This window comes from Lagenorhynchus albirostris, chromosome 2 (assembly GCF_949774975.1).
Source record: "Lagenorhynchus albirostris chromosome 2, mLagAlb1.1, whole genome shotgun sequence".
NCBI lineage: Eukaryota > Metazoa > Chordata > Mammalia > Artiodactyla > Delphinidae > Lagenorhynchus > Lagenorhynchus albirostris.
Window position 1 is genome coordinate 39292016 of NC_083096.1, and position 23724 is coordinate 39315739.

Sequence of the window (23724 nt, forward strand, 5' to 3'; positions counted from 1 at the left end):
CCAAGGAGAAACATGCTGAGACACATATTAATCAAACTATCAAAAATTAAATACAAAGAAAAAATATTAAAAGCAGCAAGGGAAAAGCAACAAATAACATACAAAGGAATCCCCGTAAGGTTATCAGCTGATCTTTCAGCAGAAACTCTACAGGATGGAAGGGAATGGCAGGATATATTTTAAATGATGAAAGGGAAAAAAACTACAACCAAGATTACTCTACCTAGCAATGATCTCATTCAGATTTGACAGAGAAATCAAAAGCTTTACAGACAAGCAAAAGCTAAGAGAACTCAGCACCACCAAACCAGCTTTACAGCAAATGCTAAAGGAACTTCTCTAGGCAGGAAACACAAGATAAGCAAAAGACTTACAAAAACAAAACAATTAAGAAAATGGTAATAAGAACATACATATCAATAACTATCTTAAATGTAAATGGATTAAATGCCCCAACCAAAAGACACAGACTGGTTAAATAGATACAAAAATAAGACCTACATATATGCTGTCTACAAGACACCTACTTCAGACCTAGGGACACATACAACTGAAAGTGAGGGGATGGAAAAAGATATTCTTTGCAAATGGAAATCAAAAGAAAGCTGGAGTAGCAATGCTCATATCAGACAAAACAGACTTTAAAATAAAGACTGTTACAGGAGACAAGGAAGGACACTATATAATGATCAAGGGATCAATCCAAGAAGATATAACAATTGTAAATATTTATCCACCCAATATAGGAGCAACTCAATACATAAGGCAAATGCTAAAGACGTAAAAGGGGAAATTGACAGTAACACAATAGTGAGGTACTTTCACCCTTCACTTACACCAATGGATAGGTCATCCAGACAGAAAATTATTAAGGAAATGCAAGCCTTAAAAGACACATTAGACCAGATAGCCTTAATTGACATTTATAGGACACTGCATCCAAAAGCAACAGAATACACCTTCTTCTCAAGTGCACACGGAACATTCTTCAGGATAGATCACATCTTGGTTCACAAATCAAGCCTTGGTAAATTTAAGAAAATTGAAATCATATCAATCTCAAGCCTTGGTAAATTTAAGAAAACTGAAATCATATCAATCATCTTTTCCAACAACAACGCTATGAGATTATAAATCAATTACAGAAAAAAACTGTAAAAAACAGAAACTCATGGAGGCTAAACAATATACTATTAAATAACCAAGAGATCACTGAAGAAATAAAAAAAATCTAGAAACAAATGACAATGAAAACACGATGACCCAAAACCTATGGGACGCAGCAGAAGCAGTTCTAAAAGGGAAGTTTATAGCAGTACAATACTATCTCAAGAAATAAGAAAAATCTCAAATAAACAACTTAACCTTACACCTAAAGCAACTAGAGAAAGAATAACAAACAAAACCCAAAGTTAGCCGAAGGAAAATCATAAAGATCAGAGCAGAAATAAATGAAATAGAAGTGAAGAAAACAATAGCAAAGATCAATGAAACTAGAAGCTGTTTCTTTGAGAAGATAAACAAAATTGATAAACCATTAGCCAGACTCATCAAGAAAAAAAGGGAGAGGACTTAATAAAATTAGAAATGAAAAAGGAGGTTAAGGTTACAATTGACACCACAGAAATACAAAGGATCATAAGAGACTACTACAAATAAATATGTACCAATAAAATGGACAACCTAGAAGAAATGGACAAATTCTTAGAAAAGTACAACCTTCCAAGACTGAACTTGGAAGAAATAGAAAATACAAACAGACCAATCACAAGTAATGAAATTGAAACGGTGATTTAAAATCTTCCAGCAAAAAGAAGTCCAGGGCCAGACAGCTTCACAATCAAATTCTATCAAACATTTAAAGAGTTAACACCTATCCTTCTCAAACTCTTCCAAAAAATTACAGAGGGAGGAATATTCCTAAACTCATTGTATGAGGCCACCATCACCCTGATACCAAAAGATATTACAAAAAAAGAAAAGTACAGGCCAATATCACTGATACATAGACGCAAAAATCCTCAACAAAATACTAGCACACCGAATCCAACAACACATTAAAAGGATCATATATCATGATCAAGTTGAATTTATCCCAGGGATGTAAGAATTCTTCAGTATACACAAATCAATCAATGTGATACACCATATTAACAAATTGAAGAATAAAAACCATATGATCATCTCAATAGTTGCAGAAGGGCTTCCCTGGTGGCGCAGTGGTTGAGAGTCCTCCTGCTGATGCAGGGGGCACGTGTTCATGCCCCGGTCTGGGAGGATCCCACATGCCGTGGAGCGGCTGGGCCCGTGAGCCATGGCCGCTGAGCCTGAGTGTCCGGAGCCTGTGCTCCGCAGCGGGAGAGGCCACAACAGTGAGAGGCCCGTGTACAGCAAAAAAAAAAAAAAAAAAAAAAATAGTTGCAGAAAAAGCTTTTGACAAAATTCGACACCAATTTATGATAAAAACTCTCCAGGAAGTGGGCATAGAGGGAACCTACCTCAACATAATAAAAGCCATATATGACAAACTGACGGCAAACATCATTCTCAATGGTGAAAAACTGAAAGCATTACCTCTAAGATCAAGACAACAGTGTCCACTTTCACCAGTATTATTCAACATAGTTTTGGAAGTCCTAGTCACAGCAATCAGAGAAGAAAAAGAAATCAAAGGAATACCTATTGGAAAAGAAGAAGTAAAACTGTCACTGTTTGCAGAGGACATGAACCTATATATAGAAAATCCTAAAGATGCTACCAGAAAACTACTAGAGCTAATCAATGAATTCAGTAAAGTTGCAGGATATGAAATTAATACAGAGAAATCTCTTGCATTCCTATACATTACCAACAAAAGATCAGAAAGAGAAATTAAGGAAACAATCCCATTTACCATTGCAACAAAAAGAATAAAATACCTAGGAATAAACGTACCTAAGGGGGCAAAACACCTGTATACAGAAACCTATAAGATATTGATGAAAGAAATCAAAGACAACACAGACAGATGGAGAGATATACCATGATCTTGGATTGGAAGAATCAACATTGTGAAAATGGCTATACTACCCAAAGCAATCTACAGATTCAGTGCAATCTGTATCAAATTACCAATGGCATTTTTCACAGAATTAGAACAAAAAATTGTACAATTTGTATGGAGACACAAATGACCCCGAATAGCCAAAGAAAGCTTGAGAAAGGGGCTTCCCTGGTGGCGCAGTGGTTGGGAGTCCGCCTGCCAGTGCAGGGGACGTGGGTTCGTGCCCTGGTCCGGGAGGATCCCACATGCCGCGGAGCGGCTGGGCCCATGAGCCATGGCCGCTGGGCCTGCGCGTCTGGAGCCTGTGCTCTGCAACGGGAGAGGCCGCGGCAGTGAGAGGCCCGCATACGGAAAAAAAAAAAAAAATCTTGAGAAAGAAAAATGGAGCTGGAGGAATCAGGCTCCCTGACTTAAGGCTATACTACAAAGCTACAGTAATCAAGACAGTATGGTACTGGCACAAAAACAGAAATATAGATCAATGGAACAGGATAGAAAGCCCAGAGATAAACCCATGCACTTATGGTCACCTAATCTATGACAAAGGAGGCAAGAATATACAATGGAGAAAAGACAGTCTCTTCAATAAGTGGTGCTGGGAAAACTGGACAGCTACATGTAAAAGAATGAAATTAGAACACTCCCTAACACCATACACAGAAATAAACTCAAAATGGATTAGAGACCTAAATGTAAGTCCCGAAACTATAAAACTCTTACAGGAAAACATAAGCAGAACAGTCTTTGACATAAATAGCAGCAAAATCTTTTTTGACCCACTCACTACAGTAATGAAAGTAAAAAATAAAAATAAACAAATGGGACCTAATTAAACTTAAAACTTTTGCACAGCAAAGGAAACCATGAACAAGATGAAAAGACAATGTTCATAATGAGAGAAAATATTTGCAAATGAAGCAACTGACAAAGGATTAATCTCTAAAATATACAAACAGCTCATGCAGCTCAACATCAAAAAAACAAACAGCCCAATCAAAAAATGGGTGAAAGACCTAAATAGACATTTCTCCAAAGAAGACATACAGATGGCCAACAAACACATGAAAAGATGCTCAACATCACTAATGACTAGAAAAATGCAAATTAAAGCTACAATGAGGTATCACCTCACACCAGTCAGAATGGCCATCATCAAAAAATCTACAAACAATAAATGCTGGAGAGCTTGTAGAGAAAAGGGAACTCTCTTGCACTGTTGGTGGGAATGTAAATTGATACAGCCACTATGGAGAACAGTGTGGAGATTCCTTAAAAAATTAAAAACAGAACTACCATATGACCCAGCAATCCCACTACTGGGCATATACCCAGAGAAAACCATAATTCAAAAAGATATATGCACCCCAATGTTCATTGCAGCACTATTTACAATAGCCAGGACATGGAAGCAACCTAAATGTCCATCAACAGAGGAATGGATAAAGAAGAAGTGGTACATATGTGCAATGGAATATTACTCAGCCATAAAAATGAACGAAATTGGTTCATTTGCAGAGAACTTGATGGACCTAGAGACTGTCATACAGAGTGAAGTAAGTCAGAAAGAGAAAAACAATATTGTATTTTAACACATATATGTGGAATCCAGAAAAATGGTATAGATGATCTTATTTGCAAAGCAGAAATAGAGACACAGATGTAGAGAACAAACGTATGGAGACCAAGGGGGGAGGGGGTGTAGGATGAATTGGGAGACTGGGATTGACAGATACACACTATTGATACTCTGTATAAAATAGATAACTAATGAGAACATGCTGTAAAGCATAGGGAACTCTATTCAGTGCTCTGTGGTGACCTAAATGGGAAGGAAATCCAAAAGAGAGGGGAATATATGTATATGTGTAGCTGGTTCACTTTGCTGTACAACAACTAACACAACTTTGTAAGGCAACTATACTCCAATAAAAATTAATTTTATAAAAGACCTCAATAGCATTGTCCTCTGGCCCCTGATCAAGAACAGATAAACATTAATAACTAAAATAAGAGTAAAACTAACATTCACTCAGAGATTTTAGTATACCAGGCACTGCTCTACTCACTTCACTTGGATTAACTCAGTTAATCCTCACCTCAATCCCATGAGGCAGGTATAATCTTTATTGCAATACTTCAGATGAGAAACTGTGTACAAAAAAGTTAAATATAACTGCTCCAGGTCATATGGCTAATAAAAGGCAGAAGCTGGATTCAAACCCAGACAGTCTGAATGATAGTCCTAATAAAAGCTCAGTGGAATTCCAATTCTGATCTATCTATTTAGCAATTTAAACAATTAATATCTGGTGTTGGTGAGGTGTGAGAAAATTAGCACAAACCTTTGTCAACTTGTACAGTCTTACTGATAGGCAAGCTGGTGGCATATATCAAAAGCCTTTAAAATGTGTATTCCCACTGTCCTAATAATTCTACTTTTAATAATTTTCCCAAAGAAATAATCAGGGGCTCTGGTAATAGTGGAATAAGAAATTTAGACAAACTCTCTCACTGAAAACAACTACAAACCCTGGACAAACTTTTTTTAAAAAATCAGCTTGAATGCATCAGTAAGCTAGCAAGGCAGTGAAGAATTATGGAGGCAAATCCGGAAGATGATGGAACTGCAAAGAGTGAGTCCACCATTTGAAATGGTTTTCACCTGGAGTATTTGCCAGTTCTGTAGAGTCAGCTAAGAGGCTAAAGATCTGAGCATTGCTTTTGACAGCCTCTTGGATTTAAGAGAACAAAAGTAAAAGTCTGGAGGCTACCAAAGAAAAGGGCCCTGGTAATCCTGCTTTGGGATGGAACCACAGTGGCTATTGTTCAGAACAAAGTAAGCCAGAGAAAGTTTTGAAATACAGCTTCAAATCGCCTCAATACTTGGATTTATATTCAAGCGAGTCTGGATGCTAGTGGTCTTACAGTTACCTGCAAGAAGCAAATTTAATATTCTCTGGAGGAAAATAATGCCATCCTAGGACCCACAATATTTTACAACTTTTCACATAGGATGTCCACTACACAGTCAAAAATAACCAGGCACAGGAAGAGATGAAACAATATGTAAGAAAATTAAGAGAAGCAATAGAATACAACAGGACAAAACCCACACAGACTCCAGATTATAGAGTTATTGAATACAGAAACATTAAGATAATTATCCTTAATGTATTTAACAGGATAAAAGGCAAGATCAAGAATTTCAGCAGAAAACTAGAAACTATAAAATAAGGTAATGGCAATTCTAACATTAAAAAATACAATAACCAAAATTCAGAATGCAATAGAAGGTTTTAAAAGTAATTAGGCAAGGCTAAAGAGTGAATTAGGAAATTGGGAAATAAATCAGGAAAAAAATATGCAGAATAAAACATGGAAAGACAAAACGTTAGAAAATACAAAAGCAAGTAGAAGAGATGGGGATTCAGTGAGAAGGGTTAACATATGTGCGCTGGGAATTCCAAAGTGGAGGAAAGAGAAACTAGAAATAAAGTTATAAAGAGGTAGTGGCTGAAAATTCCTTAAAATTGATCAAAAAAAAAGAAAAAATGCTCAATCCATAATAGGGATAAGCCAAGTTTGGCCGGTTGCCTATTTTGATATGGCCTGTGAGTTAAGAATGGTTTTTACATTTTTAAAGGGTCATAAAAGAAGAAGAGAAGGAGGAGAGACCATGTGTGGCCCACACAGCCTAAAATTTGTATCTGTTTCTTTACAGAAAATGTTTGTGACATCTGAGCCACAGATTCAAGAATCCCTATGAACCCCATATGCTCCTCTAAATCCACACTCATGCTCAGTAGCCCAGGTTGTCATGAGAAGGAGACTGGAGGGAGAAGAAAGGAAAGTGAGATTGGGGTATTTATTCCCCCAGCTGTCTCCTAGGTCACATAGGTTGCTTTCATCCCTTGACCCAAAGTGACAGTTCCTGTAGAGTGGCTTTCTCCATATTGTCTCTCTGTTTCCAGCTTTTAGTAAAAGTTCCTCTTACTCCTTCATACTTGGGGTGGTAAAGACTCTGAACTCTAATCCTAATCCAGCCTCCTGCTATTACTAGCTCCAGGTCTACACTATCTCCCACTGTTTTGCTATATGTTGTCCAATGCCTTTGTCAATCACCCCTTCATTAATTATCTCTTACCCACAAGGTCCCCAGCAGATGCTGGCCATACCTAGGTATATCATAATAAAACTGCTAGAAGAAGAAGGAAAAGGGGGTGGGGAGAAAAGAAGGGGAGAAGAAGAAAAAAAGAAAACAAAAAGAAAGTATCTTAAAAGCAACCACATGAAAAAAGACAGAATTCCTACAATGAAACAACAATTAGCCCAAGAGCTGAATTCTAAGAAAATAATAGAAGTCAAATGATTATGGAAAAATATATCCAAATAACCAAAAGAAAGTAATTTCCAATTTAGAATTCAATATCCAATGCAAACATCTTTAAAGAATTAAAGCAACATAAAGATATTTTCAGACAAACAAACCTCAAGAAAATTCATCACCAGCAGACTAAATTAAATACTAAAGGGTATTCTCTGGCTAGAAGGAAAAATTTACCAGATGGAAGCTAGGAGATGGTGGAAGCAATAAGGAGCAATGAAAGGGATAACAGATATAAATGAGTACTGGCTGCATGAAACAACAGTGAAAATACATATAGAATATATATACACTTAACAACAGCTCATAAGTTAAAAAGAATCTAAAGTGTTTTAAAATCCTTGCAACATCTGGGAAGAGGCATAAATATTAATTTATCATAATTAGAAAAATCATGGTGTATTTTTCAGGGTACCCACTAAAAGAATAGTTAAAGAAAATAAAAGATTAATAGAGGGTTGGAATAACACAAAATTACCAATCCCAAACGAGGGTAATAAATGAGATGAAAGAAGAAACAAAGAAAGATGGGACAAAAAAGAGCAAAATAAGACAGAATATATAAACCAAAATAACACATTAATTAAGGGCAATTAATTAAATCCTTCAAATTAAAGGCAAATGTACCAGACCGGATTAAAAGTAAGCTGCTTAGAAGATACATGTCTAAAAATAAAAATATAGCAGGGTTTCTGTTAAACAATGGAAAAAATATACCATGTGAACACTAAAAACAACTGAAAAGGCTGGTATAGCTCTATTAATATTGCACACAGTAGACTTCAAAGGAAAATTATTATTAGACATACACATTTCATAATGTTAAAAGGCTCAAAGCACCAGAAATATTTTTTAAAATTCCAAATTTTTAAAACAAAGTTGTTTATTTGAAAATATTTAATAATAAAGCTAATAACCTCTGGCAATACTAATTATCCAATATCAGGAATTAACCAATTATCCAATTAACCAAAAGCAGGAATCAAGAATGAAAAAAGAGACATCACTACATGTCCTATAGACATTAAAAGATAAAAGGATATTATTTATGAACAACTATACGCTAATAACTTTTGCAAATTGAAACTTATTAGAAAATTTTCTAGAAAAATATAGTTTACAAAACTGAGTCCAGAAGTAACAGAAAATTTGAATGGGTCTTTGATTATTAAACCTATTAAACTGCTCTAAAAAAGAAATCCAGGCCCAGATTGCCTCATTGGTAAATTCTACCAAATATTTCAGGAAGAAATAAAACCAATGTTAAAATTCATTACAAAACTACATTAATTTACACAGTATTGGTGCAGGAATATATAGACAAATCAAGAGAAAAGAACTGAGGTCAGAAAAAGTTCCATGCCTATATAGATGCTTGATATGCTAAAGACTGGACTACAGCTTGATATGCTGAAGACTGGACTACAGACAAACGAAGAAAGAATAGTATTTTCAAATGAATGGTCCTAGGTCAACCAAATATCCATATCTATATGGAGATCAAGAATAAACTTGATCTCTATCTTACACCATCCATAATAATCAGTTCCAAGTGGATTGCAGTTCTAATTTTGAATGGAAAACAATAAAACTTTTGGAAGATAATAAGAAAACATCTTCATGAACTTGGGAGTATGAAATTTAAACAAGCCACAAAGGCACATAAAAAGATTGATAAATTTTTCTAATAAAATTAAGAACTTCTGCTCATGAAAAGACACCAGTAAGAGAGGAAACAGGAAAGCCATACAGTGGGGGAAAATATTTACAGCACATAAACTGCACATATCCAGACTATATAAAGAACTTCTACAAATCACTTCTGTTGAAAGAAAATCTATTACATATGGAAAAAGAGACACACGAGCACTTCACAAAAGAGGATAACCAAAAATGAAAACACCCAACTAAAATTTATAAAAAGATGCTAAACCCTTTCAGGCATTAGGAAAATACAAATCAAAACTACAATGAGAAACCACTACAAGCTCACTAGATTAACGAGAAGTAAACAAATTGAGAAGTAAGAAAGCAAAGTAGTGGAATTCTCAAACATTATAACCACTTAGTACAACCACTTTGGACAACAACTGTTTGGCAGTATTTACTAACAATACACATAATACCTATGACCCAACAATTCCACTCTTTCCAATAGAAATGCACGTACTAGAGTGTGAATAAGAATATTCATCAAATGAAAACATAAATAACCTAAATGCATGTCAACAGTACATTATATTAATAAACTGAAGTATATTCATACAATCGATTACATGCAACAATGACAATGAACTATTGATACACTCAAAACACGCCTGACTCTCCCAACAGTGGTACTAAACAAAACTATAAGACAACATAAAAGAATACATTATTGTCTTATTTCATTTCTGTAAATTTCAGAAATAGGCAAGATAGTTAAATTAGGGTTAATTAGGGTTAAATTAGGGTTAGGGTTAAAATAGTGGCTACTTTGGGGTGGTGGGGAGGAAGAAGTGATTAGGATATATGAAGGATGTCTGAGGTGCTGGTAATGACCTATTTCTTGACCTTGATGATGGCCACATAGATGCCTACTTTGTAAGAATTCATCTAGAAGCATATTTCTACTTTGAGTACTTTCCTATGTATGTTGTACTGCACAATAAAAAAAGATTAAGAAAATGAATAATCAGGAATGTGATACAGATTTATGTACAAAGATATTCTCTGTGGCTTGTTTATTATGATTAAAAAAGTAAAAAAAAAAAAAGAGGAGGGATTACCTAGATGTCAAACACTAATTAAATTATGATATGTCCATATAACAGACTATCATTTAATTACTTAAATTCATGTTGTAAAAGAATATTTAATGTCATAGAAAGATAAAACCTATTGTTTAGACAATAAAATGGGTTACAACTCACTACACACAGTTTAATTCCATTTTAATAAAATATATGCAAACATATATATGCATATATTCCAAGGAAAAAAAAAGACTTGAAACAATATATACCAAAATGTTAACAATGAGAGAAAATTATAGGTGATCTTTACTTATTCATCTATATTTTCTAAATTTTTACAGGTAACATGTAAAAAAAATTGAAATAAAAAAATTCTTTTTCTGAAAATTGTCCAGAGGCTTTCAAATTTAGCTAATAGTCTGGCTTCCCATGGAAGCACATCCTTGAAACAGAATATTTCTCCTCTGAAGCCTGAAGCACTCTTTCTTATAAGCTAACATATGTGGACTCCAGAGTTAAACATCACAATATAACATAGGAAGAAATCATAAGCTGTCTGCACAGCTCTACCTCAGACCACCAGTGTTCTCATCAGTTAGAGCCAGATCATGGACTTCCTACTGCTTTTTACAGTTTCACTTAAGTTAAAGTTACTAATAAGTGACTAGTCCAGCTAGTTTTTCACTAACATTTGTCTTACTTCACAAATAGAGACCAAACCAAAAAAAAAAAAAAAAATTTAAAAATCTCCTGTTTCTTTCAGCCCCACGTGCAATGCCTTGTGCTTAGTTTTTCCCACTCTCATATGGCCCTTTCCTTTCCCCAACATCAGAGTTCCACCCCTCTTCCAATCACTTCCCAAATAGTCCCCCCCCACCATAGGAAGCCTTCTGCAATCCACGTAACCCAAACTCTGTAATAGGTACAGAGTTTCAGCACATAGGAGTCCAGAAGGGCCTTTCAGCAGGTCATTCCTCCTGTGCTACAACTTCATCTTCCAGTGGCTTCTATAACTTTCAATATTCTCACTTCCTACCTCTCTGAATACTTTCCTCTGCCTGTATTTAAATGTATGAGGAAGAAGAAAAACTAGTAAAGAACATCTGTTTTTTAGAAAAGGAAGCAAATGCCACCTCTCACCCATTAGGATGTCTGCTCACACCTGTTAAGATGGCTACATACAGAAAATAACAATTGTTGGCAAGGATGAGAAGAAATTGGAACCCTTATGTATTGGTGGTGGGAATGTAAAATGGTGCAGCCTCTGTGGAAAACAGTATAGCAGTTTCCCAAAAAATTAAACATAGAAGTACCATATGATCCAGCAATTCTACTTCTGGGTATATAGCGAAAGAACTGAAAGCAGGGAATTGAGTAGATATTTGTACCCCCATGTTCACAGTAGCGTTATTCAAAATAGCCAAAAAGTGAAAGCAACCCAAGTTCCATTGCCAGATGAATGCATTAAAATGTGATATATCTGTACAATGAAATATGATTCAGCCATTAAAAAGGAAATTCTGACACATGCTATGACATGGATTAACCTTGAAGACATTAAGTGAAAAAAGCCAATCACAAAGAGACAGCTACTGCATGATTCCAATATGAGGTACCTAGAGTAGTCAAACTCATAGAGACAGAAAGAAGAATGGTGGTCACCAGAGGCTAGGGGGAGGGGGAATAGGGAGTTATTGTTTAATAGGTACAGAGTTTCAATGCTGCAAGGTGCAAAGAGTTCTGTGGATGAATGGTAGTGAAGGTAGCACAACAATGTGAATGGACTAGTGCTACTGAACTGTACACTTAAAAATGGTTAAGATGGTGAATTTTACGTTGTGTATATTTTACCACAATTAACTTTTTTTGGTCATGGTTGCACAACTCTGTGAATATACTAAAAACCACTGAATTGTACACTTTAAAGGTTGAATTCTATGGTATATGAATTATATCTCAACCTGTTACAAAAGGAGAAAAGGAATCAAATAGGAATTCTAGAATTGAAAACTATATTTGACATTAAGAACTATTTGGATGGGTTTAACAGAATACTGGTCAAAACAGAAGATAGAATTCATGCATTAGAAAATAAGTCAACAAAAATTAGTCAGCTCGAATCAACAGATAGAAAAAAGAATAAAGAACAGAACAAAACGTAAGAGACATGTAGAATATAGTCAAACAATCCTAAAATTGATATAATTGGAGTCCTAAAAGGAAAGAAGAGAGAGAATAGAGCAGAAGTATTATACGAAAATAGAAGAGCTAAGATTTTTCCGAAAATTATAACAGTCATCAATCCACAACTTCATGAAGCTCAGCAAATATGAAGCAAGATAAATACAAAAAAAAAAAAAAGAAAGAAAAAACAGCCCACCTAGGAACTTAATAGTCAAAATGTTGAAAACAAGAAATAAAGAGAAATTTTTAAAAGAAGTCTCAGGGGGAAAAAAATTACATTCAGGAGAATAATAATAGAATGGCATCTGAATTCTCATCAGAAGCAATAACATATTTAAACTGCTCAAAGTTAAAAGTAAAAAGTAAACCTTTTATGTCTAATAATTTTATGCCCAGGAAAAATATGGCAGAATAAAGATATTTCAAATAAATGATTAAAAAGTTCATCACCAAAAGAAGTGCACTATGGAAAAAAACTGGGAGATCTTTAGGCTGAAAGAAAAATGATCCCAGAAGTAAACATGAAATAAGGGAAGAGTAAAAAAATGCATGAATACAAATACAAAAGATATTGACTATTTAAAGTAATAATGATAACAAAGACTTGTAGGGTTATAACAAAAATAACACAAAGGGCAAGAAGGAGGTGAAATAAAATTAAACTGTTTTAAAGATCTTATGTTGTTTGAAAAGTGGTAAAAGTACTAATTTAAATAGCTTTTAATATGTGTTGAAGGCAACTGTAATCTCTACAGTAAGCACAAAAAGAAAAATACAAAAAGATACAACTGAAAGGGGACTTCCCTAGTGGCACAGTGGTTAAGAATATGCCTGCTAATGCAGGGGACACGGCTTCGATCCCTGGTCCGGGAAGATCCCACATGCCACGCAGCAACTAAGCCCGTGCACCACAACTACTGAGCCTGCACTCTAGAGCCCGCATGCTGCAACTACTGAAGGCCACGTGCCTAGAGCCCATGCTCTGCAACTAGAGAAGCCACCACAATGAGAAGCCCACGCACCACAACGAAGACTAGCCCCCACTCACCGCAACTAGAGAAAGCCCAAGTGCAGCAACAAAGACCAATGCAGCCAAAAATAAATAAAATTTTGTTTTTAAAGTCTTTAAAGAATTCCCTGGTGGTGCAGTGGTTAAGAATCCACCTGCCAATGCAGGGGACACGGGTTCAATCCCTGGTCCAGGAGGATCCCACATGCCATGGAGCAACTAGGCCCATGCACCACAACTGCTGAGCCTGTGCTCTATGGCCCGCGAGCCACAACTACTGAAGCCCACATGCCTAGAGTTCATGCTCCACAGGAGAGGCCACCGCAATGAGAAGCCTGCACACTGCAATGAAGAGTAACCCCCACTCGCTGCAACTAGAGAAAGCCTGCACGCAGCAATGAAGACCCAACACAGCCAAAATAAAATTAATTAATTAATTAATTAATATATATAAAAGAATGGTACATGCACATTTAAAAAAAAAGTCTTTAAAAAAATACTGAAAGAAAATCAAATGGAATAATAAACAAATACTTGGTTAATCCAAAGAAGGTAGAAAAGGAGGAATAAGGAACCTAAAAACAGGTATGAGAAATAGAAAACAAATAGCAAGATGGTAAACTAAAACCCAATGATAGCAACACTTATGATAAAAAATAAGCGGACTAAATATTCCAACTATCAATATAAGGCAAATACTGATGGACCAGAGTTTCAAAAAATAAAAAGACCCAATCCTTTGCTATTTATTTACAAAAAAATCCTTTAAAAAATAAGGACACAAGAAACTTAAAGGAAAGGGATGGAAAAAGGCATGCAATGCAAACACTATCTAAAAAAAAGTTGATGTCTATATTAATATCAGACAAACATAAATGCATTATAATGCATTTTAAAATGCATTATAATAAAAATGCATAATGCATATAATGCATTATTAAATAAAAATGGGAATATTTCATAATAACAAGAGGACCCATTCACAGGAAGACACAACAATCCTACATGTGTATGCGTATAGCAGCATAGCTCTAAAAATACATGAAGCAAAAATCAATAGAACTGAGAGGAGAAATAAACAATTTCACAATCACAGTTGAAGATTTTACAAACCTCTCTCCATAAGTGATAGAACAAGCAGACAAAAGTTAGTAATAATATAGACAATTTTTAAAACTATTAATCTACCTGACCTAATTAGCATATAGAGAATACAACACTCAACAACTGCAAAATACATTTTTGTAAATTCATAAAAAATATTTACCAAAGAGACCAGATACTGAGCCATAAAGCAAGTCTTAACAAAATTCAAAGAATTAAAATCATATATTTTCTTACTACTAAGGGATTAATCTAGAAGTCAATAATAAAATGATAACTAGAAAATTATCAAATATTTAGAAATTAGGCAACACACTTTTTTTTTTTTTTTCGGTACGCGGGCCTCTCACTGCTGTGGTCTCTCCCGTTGCGGAGCACAGGTTCCGGACGTGCAGGCCCAGCAGCCATGGCTCACACGCCCAGCCGCTCTGCGGCATGCAGGATCTTCGCGCACCGGGGCCCGAACCCGTGTCCCCTGCATCGGCAGGCGGACTCTCAACCACTGCACCACCAGGGAAGCCCTAGGCAACACACTTTTAAATAAAAGAAATCACAGTGGAAATAAGAAAGTATATTGAACTTAAATAATGGGATTATGACATTAAAATTTCTGGGATGCCTTTAAAAAGTCTTTAGAGGATAAAATAGCTTTAAATTCATATATTAAAATATGAATTTAAAGCTTTAAATTCATATATTAAATCTGCTTGAATGATCAAAGATTTCATCCCAGTAAGCTAGGAGGAAAAACAGACTAAATCCAAACAAAATGTACAAAAAAGGAAAATAAGAATGAGAACAAAAATCAATGAAACAGAAAACAGACAATTAGCTAAGTCAAAAGTTGGTTCTTTTAAAAGATTAATAAAATTAACAAAACACTACCACAACTGACCATAATGAACTGACCAAATGAGATAAGATTCAAATGACCAATGAAGAATAAATGGAGAAAATCACTGTAGATCCAACATTTTTAAAAGAATAATTGTATATTATATATAACTTCTTGCCAAAAACTTTGGCACACTAGATGAAATGGTTAAATCTTCAACAATGCAAAACCGACACAAGAAAAAAAAAGAATATCTGAATAGTCCTATATCTGCTAAAGAAATTGAAATCATAATTTAAAATCTTCCCACAAAGAAAATTTCAGAGCCACACAGCTTCACTGATGAATTATTTAAGGAATAAGTACTACCAATGTTACAAAAATTCTTTCAGAGACAGTGGAAGAGGGTACACGCCCCTGTGTATCACCCCTGACAAGGACATCACAAAGAAAAAAAAAATGAAAGGCCAATATCTCTCATGAACATAGATACAATATTGCTAAATATTAGAAAATCATATACAATTATACAAAAGAAGACAATCTCTCATGACCAAGTAGGAGTTATTCCAGGAATGCATGGCTAATACAACATTCAAAAGTCAATCAACATAACTCACCACATGAACAAAAGTAAGGAGAAAAAAACATACCATTTCAATAAATGCATAAAAGGTATTTGGTAAAATTTAAAACCTGTTAATGATAAAAATTCTCATAAAACTAGGAATGTAAGAGACCTTTCTTAACCTAATAAGGAGTATTTGCAAACTAAAAACAATTAGTCAACTAAATACTTAATGATGAAATACTGAACATATTCTCCTGAAGACAAGGATGTCTATTATCTCCACTTCCATTCATTTCATTGGAGATCCTAGCCAGCACTAATTCAAGAAAAAGAAATAAAAGGTAAAGATTTTGGAAAATAAATAAATAAAATTTTTTTTTATTCACAAAGACATAATTGTGTATATAAAAATCCAAAAGAACCTACAAAATATTCACATTAATAAGCAAATTTGGCAACTTTGCTGCAAAGTCAGTAAATAAAATGGTTTATAGTAACAATAAACAATTAAAAACACGAAGTTTTTAAATCCCACTGACAAAGCACCAAAAATATCAGGTATCTAGGAATAAGTTTAACAACAACAATAAAAAAAAAGTGTGTTAAGACCTTGACACTGAAAACTACAAGATATTGCTAAGAGAAATTAAAGAAGACCTAAACATATGGCTGGTCAATGGTCATGAACTGGAAAACTCAATATTAAGATTTTCATTCTCTCCAAATTGGTCTTTAGATTCAATATAATCCCACTCAAAATCCCTACAGGCCTCTTATTTTTTTTATTTTTATTTTTTGGTTTGGGTGGAAATTGACTCTAAGTTTTAATGTATGTACAAAGATCCTAGAATAGACATAGCAGTCTTGAAGAAAAAGAACAAAGGCAGTAACTGATTAATATTTACTATTATGCTATGCCAATTAACACAGTGTAGTACTGATGTTAAGAATAGACAAATAAACCAGTGGAACAGCATAGGGTCCAAAAATAACCCTAAACATGCACAATCACTTGAAATATGACCAAGGCTCAGTGCCATGGTGGAGGTATCAGCCTGATTGCAGGAGGATCAACAGAACAAGAGGAGGGGAAGTGGAGACACTCGTCATTTCCCTCTCATTCACACCACTGTTGTCTGGGTGCACTTCCAAAAATCAAAATCAATCATAAGATCATCTAATGAAAACCCTCTATGGTTTCTTTTTGCCCACATAACAAAAGGTAAACTCCTTGGCAAGACCCTGGGATTCTATATCACTGGATCTTGCCTCCTACTCTCAACTTTCTTCTGTCCCCCAATGCTGACTCTCTGCTTTGGACGTAATGAATGCCTTGCTAGTCCCCAAGAGCGCTTCCCTCTGCACACGATCTCTCCTCTTACAAGACTGCCCTCCTTATTCCTCACCAGACTAACCCCAGTCATCTCCTCCCAGGAAGCCTTCCTAGATTCTCTCGATAGGCTAAATGCTCCTCGACAGTAAGACATAACACCCTGAGCTGACCCCTCTCACATCCTCTATTGGTGTTTATTATCAGTGGTCCCCACTAGACTGGGAGAAAATTGAAGAGTTGTATCCCAATCCCCTACCACCTAAGTCAATAAGTTTTCTTTAAAGAAGGAACACCCTAAACAAGATTCCAAGAAAAGTTGGTGGAGAATTAAGAGTAGAACTTGGGTTGGCCAAAAAGGAGCCTGAGAGAAAACAGACAATGTGAGAGCAGAGGGGAATCAGGCACATCAGCTGAGTCTATTTTGCTCCAAAGTGCAATGCTTTTGGAGCATCATTAAGTTTTTACATTTTTTTTTTAAACTCTGGAATCACAGTCTCATAGTAAATCACTGCTTCCAGGAAGCCACCCAGGATCAACTTCCTCCCATTAAAAATGCCCCCCAGCCACTTCCCTGGTCCCCACACACACACCTAGGGTGATCTTGATTCAGGTGACTGTGTAGGGTACAGTGCCTACAGCCTGCTCTTCTGTTTGAAGCCTCTGCTTGAACAAGAGGCATGGAACCTCCACAATCCTTGACACAATCGTTGAGCTCACAGCTCCTGTAAGCTCAAGTCAGGAAGAAGACTGATTTTTTTAAATTAAACTAAGAGGAAAATTTCTATGCCGGCTTGCCCTCACAGGTGAGAGGGGAGAGATGACAATATTGCCAGCATGGGGACAGTAGTGACATTGATAACATCACTGAAGTCAGACCTCAGCCACCGGGCACTGCTGACAAGTCCCGATCATCAGAAGAGAAACACACCCAAGAACAACACTTCCTCCCACGAATGAGACACTTAGATGAAAATTACAGGGTGTCTGGTTTTGTCCTCTTTTTGCCAAAATAAATGTATGGTAGAAATACTCAGCACAAACAGAAAAGATAGAAATGCCAAGGAAAACAGTATGAAATGTGAGGAGACTATAATACAATTTCGTTTTTCTGTCTGTTGTATTACTAGACATAATAACTTGAGTTAAACGTTTTCGGTTTTTACCCAGGAGATACCACAGGCTGCTGAGATGGGCTGGTCGGCATGTCAATGTCTCAGCTCCTCCCCACTCTCCATTGTCCAAGGGATCACGGAAGGAGGAAATCCCAGGACCAGACCTGTGCTGATCAAGCTTAAATAACCAATGCTATCAGCAATGGGGTTTTTTACTTTCTATTATGAAATAATAAACAAACTATGGTACATACATACAATGGAATATTATTCAAAAATAAAAAGAAATATGCTCTCTGATCGCCCCCCAAATATACAGAAGAACCTTAAGTACTTATTTCTAAGTGAAAGAAGCCAATCTGAAAAGGCTACATACTGTATAAGTCCAACTTTAGGACATTCTGGAAAAGGCAAAATGATGGAGACAGTAAATAGATCCGTAGTTGCCAAGTTAGCGGGGAGGGAGGGATGAATAGGTGGAGCACAGAGAATCTCTAGGGCGGTGAATCGACTCTGTGTGATACACAATGGTAGACACGTGTCATTCTCCATTGGTCAAAAACCCATAGAATGTATACTGCAAAGAGTGACCCCTAATGGAAACTATAGACTTTCGCTGATAATAATGTATCAACATTGGCCATAATAAGCATGCCGCCCTCATGCAAGATGTTGATAATAGGGAAACTGCGGGTGGTAAAGGTGGTCTTTCTACTCTACTCTATTCTCGGTAAACCTAAAACTGCTCTGAAAAATAGTCTGTGAATAAAAATAACTGCTATGACAAGACACGGGGACTGCCTGTATTGCTGGAAGTCCAGGAAAGAAAAGTCCTAGTCATCTCATGACTTTCAGCTGGACAGCAGAGGCGTCACCTGTGTGAGAACTCAAACGGTATCCATCCACTTAAATAGAAACCACAGGTAAGGCCTGAAAACTACAAAGCAATAGGATGAGCAAGGTACATGGGTCCAATTTGCTTTCAGCATCAGTGATGAGGAAATCATAGGTAACACTGATCCTAGAAGAACCCAGAGGGGTGTCCATCTGTCAAGGAGAGAGAAGCAGGGCGGGCAACCAGCCTGTGGAGTCACTTCCGACCCCATGCTCACTGTCCGGCCCTACATACATGCACCAGCGACCTCAGCTTAGGGTCATCCAGGCTGACCGCCCAAACCTCTCACCCCTCAGCTGCGGAGGTCGGCGGTGGGGGGAAGGCACTGTGTGGAAGGGGCCAGGCCAGGGAAGGATTCAGAGAGAGGGACTTGAGGAATGAAACACACAGCTTGGCTCACTCTGTCTCCAAATTTCTGATAAGGCAGCATTAGTGGCAGGGTAAAGCACAGATCTAGCAGTCAGGAGACCAGAGTCCAGTTTCAACGCCCTGGACAACCTGGTCCTTTCCCCTCATCAGCAAAGCAGGGACAATACCTGCCCTAGAGCCACTGAAGGTTACAGCTGAAATGCACCATCCTACAGGTGAGGTAAGCAAAGTCCAAGGAGATGAAATGACTTCCGTAAGTGTGCACAGCTGGGTGGCGGTCACACCTAGCTGACAAACTGCCTTCCTCTCAGTTCAGTGTGGTTTTTTTACCACCACAGAGCTAAAACAGAGATAATCTGTGCAACAAAGAATATGATCAATAATATTTTAATAACTTTGTATGGGGACAGATGGTTCCTAGACTTAGCACAGGTGAACGTTCCGTAATGTTTGTAAATGTCAAGTCACTATGGAATATACCTGAAACTAACATGATATTGTACATCAACCACATTTCGATAATAAAAAAGATACTCTGTGTGAAAGTATTTTGGAAAGTTAGATGCACTACATAAAGGGAAGCTGCTGATCTTTCCATCGGCACATCTAGTCCTGTTCTGCTCTGGCTGAACATCTTCTGTGTGCTCTTGGCAAGTGTCAGCTGTGACCACCACTAGCCAGTGGTGTTGCTGTCCAAGGTTACAGAGTCAGGGAAAGAAGGAAGCTCTTGGCCCCAAGGCACCAGAATTGTGACCTGGGAGGTGGCACAGTTGGCTCCGTCCTCCTCTTTGCACTTCCATACTCCAATGTCCATAAACAATAAGGTCTCCTTAGGAGAGGGAATATGTTTTGTGACTAATAGTTCCATACTTAAGGCATGAAGCATACCAGGCCAATAATCCGCTAAGTGCTTGAAAGAGACTCATTTGACTTTTGCTTCGGCATACCCCTTCCTAGCTTTCGTCCACTCCATTTTCAGACCTTTTGTCCTCTCACCAGCTTGACTAATATGCAAACATTTTCACGAACTGCCTCCAAAACAGATGATTACCAACCAACAGACTGGTGAATGACGAAAATGTAGGCCACCTACATAAGCGAACCAAGCTGGCCAAAAGGGATCATCCGTGTGGCTGAAATCATGGAGATGGGCTCCATCCACAAGGCTGAGTTCACAATTGTTGGCTTTCGCAGTTGAACCTAATTTCTTGACCCAAGGCTGGGGAGGGTCCGATCCTTTCACTCTAAGAGCCTCCACCTCAACACCCATGCCCATACCCTAAACCCCCCACACACAGATGGCAAAGCCCCCGCTGCTCATTCCCCTCTTCCCTGGTGGTCTCCACTGAGACACAATTCCATTGGCATAATTAGGAAGACACCAGAGTGAGGGCAGCTCCATGTAATTTTTATGAGAAATGAATCAATAATTTCCTATTTCTCCCCACGCTCTCTTAGAGGAAGGGCCTAGAGCCGAGGGAGCTGCAATATTAGACGAGCAACCTCACAGCAGAGTGTTGGATAAGAAGACAGCATACGGTGAATGTAGACAACAGATAGGTGCCCTTCACAGGCTCCCCAACCTCCTCTTAGCCCCACCAGTCCTTCATGCCCACTGATTTTATGGTGCATTTTAACAAAAAGGCCTGTACCTGGAAAAGGGTGCTGGGTCTGTCCCTTGGTGAGTATCTTAACCTGCCCATCTCATCACCACCCCAGCTGCCTTAGGGAAAATGCAGCTGCCCACCTCCCCGTACCTAATACCCAACTTCCCACTCACGACAACCAAGCTAATAGGTGAGCCACACACATCAGGAGCTTCTTGGTCAGTTTCGACTCAACAGTATCCTTCAGTGTTTGGTCCCTATTTTATCAAATCTGTCACTATTAGAACAGAGAAGAGTCAGAAGGTGACTCATTACTGTACTGATTTGCTACACCATCCTGAGTGAGTCATATCCCCTGGGTTATTTGTGAGTTAAGAGGGCTTAACTGGGCTCTGATCGCCAATAGGTCTACTCACCATAACCTGCTAAATGTCCCCATCCTACCCCACTTTCCTCCAACTCCCACAAAAGGTAGGAGGTCAGGCGGCTGGGCCTCTCATTTTTATAGTCAGTCTGGAGGTGAGACTAACACAAAAGAGATTTTAGAACTCACCAGATTTTGCAGCCGGCAGGGAACTCAAAATCCACCACCCAAATGCCACGCCTTCAGGCAGGTAAGGTAGTATCATCCCTAAGATGTAGCTAGGAAAACTGTAACCCAGAAAGGCTAAATGCAATGCACAAGGTTCCCAGCTGTCTTAAGAGGTGAGAACAAGAGGACCAGCAGGCAAATCTTCAGTTTCCTCGTGTTTCCCCAACTCCACCACAGTTGTCATGGAAAGGCATTATTTCAGATGTGAGCCAAAGCTTTAAAAGGAGCTACTAAATATAAAAACAAGACTTTACAGAAGCACATCATAGCTAGAATCCCCTAATATTCATATTATTATTTATCATCAAGAAATGGTAGTAAGAGCTTTGATGCTAAACCCTTTGCCAACTAGAAATCTACAGAGAAATTATGATTTTCCTACCTACAATCTATTTCATGAATCTGGAAATCAGAAACCACGTCAGGGTATTCACAGTTAATGGCAAAGGAATTCCAGCCCAACATACACAGAGCCTGGGAAGAAGCTCTCTGCTCTGCTAACCTACAAGGTAATCTTGACACATTCACATATGTGTTTACATCTCTGCCAGTGTTTAATAAGAAACTGTGGAAGCCGAAGAACTGTTCTATTTATCTGCAAAATTTTAATGCCATTGCTATAAATAGCAAATGGTTTATTTTAAAAACTCAATCACTTTTTTTAAAGTTAAATTTCATTTCCCATATGTGTATAAGAAGCTCTTTTAGGTTGAAATCATCAGTTGAATTATCTAAGCCAAAATGATCATATTTTCCTCACTAACTAACATAACAATTTCTAGAAATGTGCTCACAGTGAAAAATATCATTCCCAACATGTACTAAAATTCACATTTAAGAATCCCAACATTCACTTTAGGGACGATTTTTCTCTTGTAAATGATCAGTCTCGACTCATTTAATCTCCCTAAAAAATCCACACAAGCCACTCAGAGAATTATTCCTTGGGATTTTAAAGTCTATTAAAACACACCACACAGATGAAAGCAGGGGTTGTTCTGAGTCTGGAGCATCTGAACCTCAGCTCCTCTTCACTGGAGAGAAAAGTAGTAGGTAGTTGGGTCCTCACAGAGGAAGGGGCTGGAGTCCTTGCCCACTGCTGGTACTGATCTGAAGGTAGAGAGGCATCACTATGCCACCAGCAAGACATCTAGTCACTGGCAGGTTTTGTTATCCTGGCAGGAAGCTGGCTGTTCCCTCCAACTCTCTCAAGGCTGAGTCCCACTAGCCATTTAGCCCTGAGAGTGTATCTTGCCTCAACTCAGCCTCCCGATGGCTTCCTGATGACCCACCCAGTTAGCAGTCCAGCTGGATGGAGACCTCTGGGACCCTCTGTAATCTGAGGCAATGAGGGCCGCTGCAATCTGAGGCTGGAGACTTACCAGGTGTACTGCCATCTAAAGTGTCAACTGAAGAGTAGGAAAAAGGAAGAACAATTTCCATAGAACACTTAAACTAGATTAAGAACCTGACATTTTCCTTTGCCATGACGTTACATCCTTGCTTTTTCAAAGGAGAAAATCACTTTAACCAGCCCAGTGGCCCCTTCCTGCTGCAACATGTCCTAGGCACCCATTCAGTGACTGTTTAAGCATGTCTTGATTCCAGCACATTTACAGAGCATTTATCTTCTTTTAATTCCTTCCATGGCCTGTAGGACTAACAACCCACAGCAGGGTAATCCAGTAGCAGTACTCCTCTTAGCCACAAGAGCCAGGCTTAACCACAGACTGACTACCTCAGCAAATTTAGGCAATGGAGAGCATGGACAATTGAACGCCATTGGTCACCTCCAAAACTCATTTCAGCAAAGAAACAACTCATTCTTTCCCAACATTTACCAAAAAAAAAAGAAAGAAAGAAAGAAAATGAAAAAAAAACGCAAGCAAACTTGGAGGAGAGTACCATCCCTGTTGCCAAGAGTTAATTAGCTTTCAAACAGCCACAGGTC

The 23724-nt window shown here is 37.6% G+C and overlaps 1 protein-coding gene across 2 annotated transcripts in view; it reads right to left on the reverse strand.

The window, feature by feature from the left end:
- The window catches only part of KCNH1 (potassium voltage-gated channel subfamily H member 1), a 409184-nt gene that overhangs the window by 292090 nt on the left and 93370 nt on the right, over positions 1-23724 (reverse strand). The gene's annotated exons all lie outside the window — the stretch shown is intronic.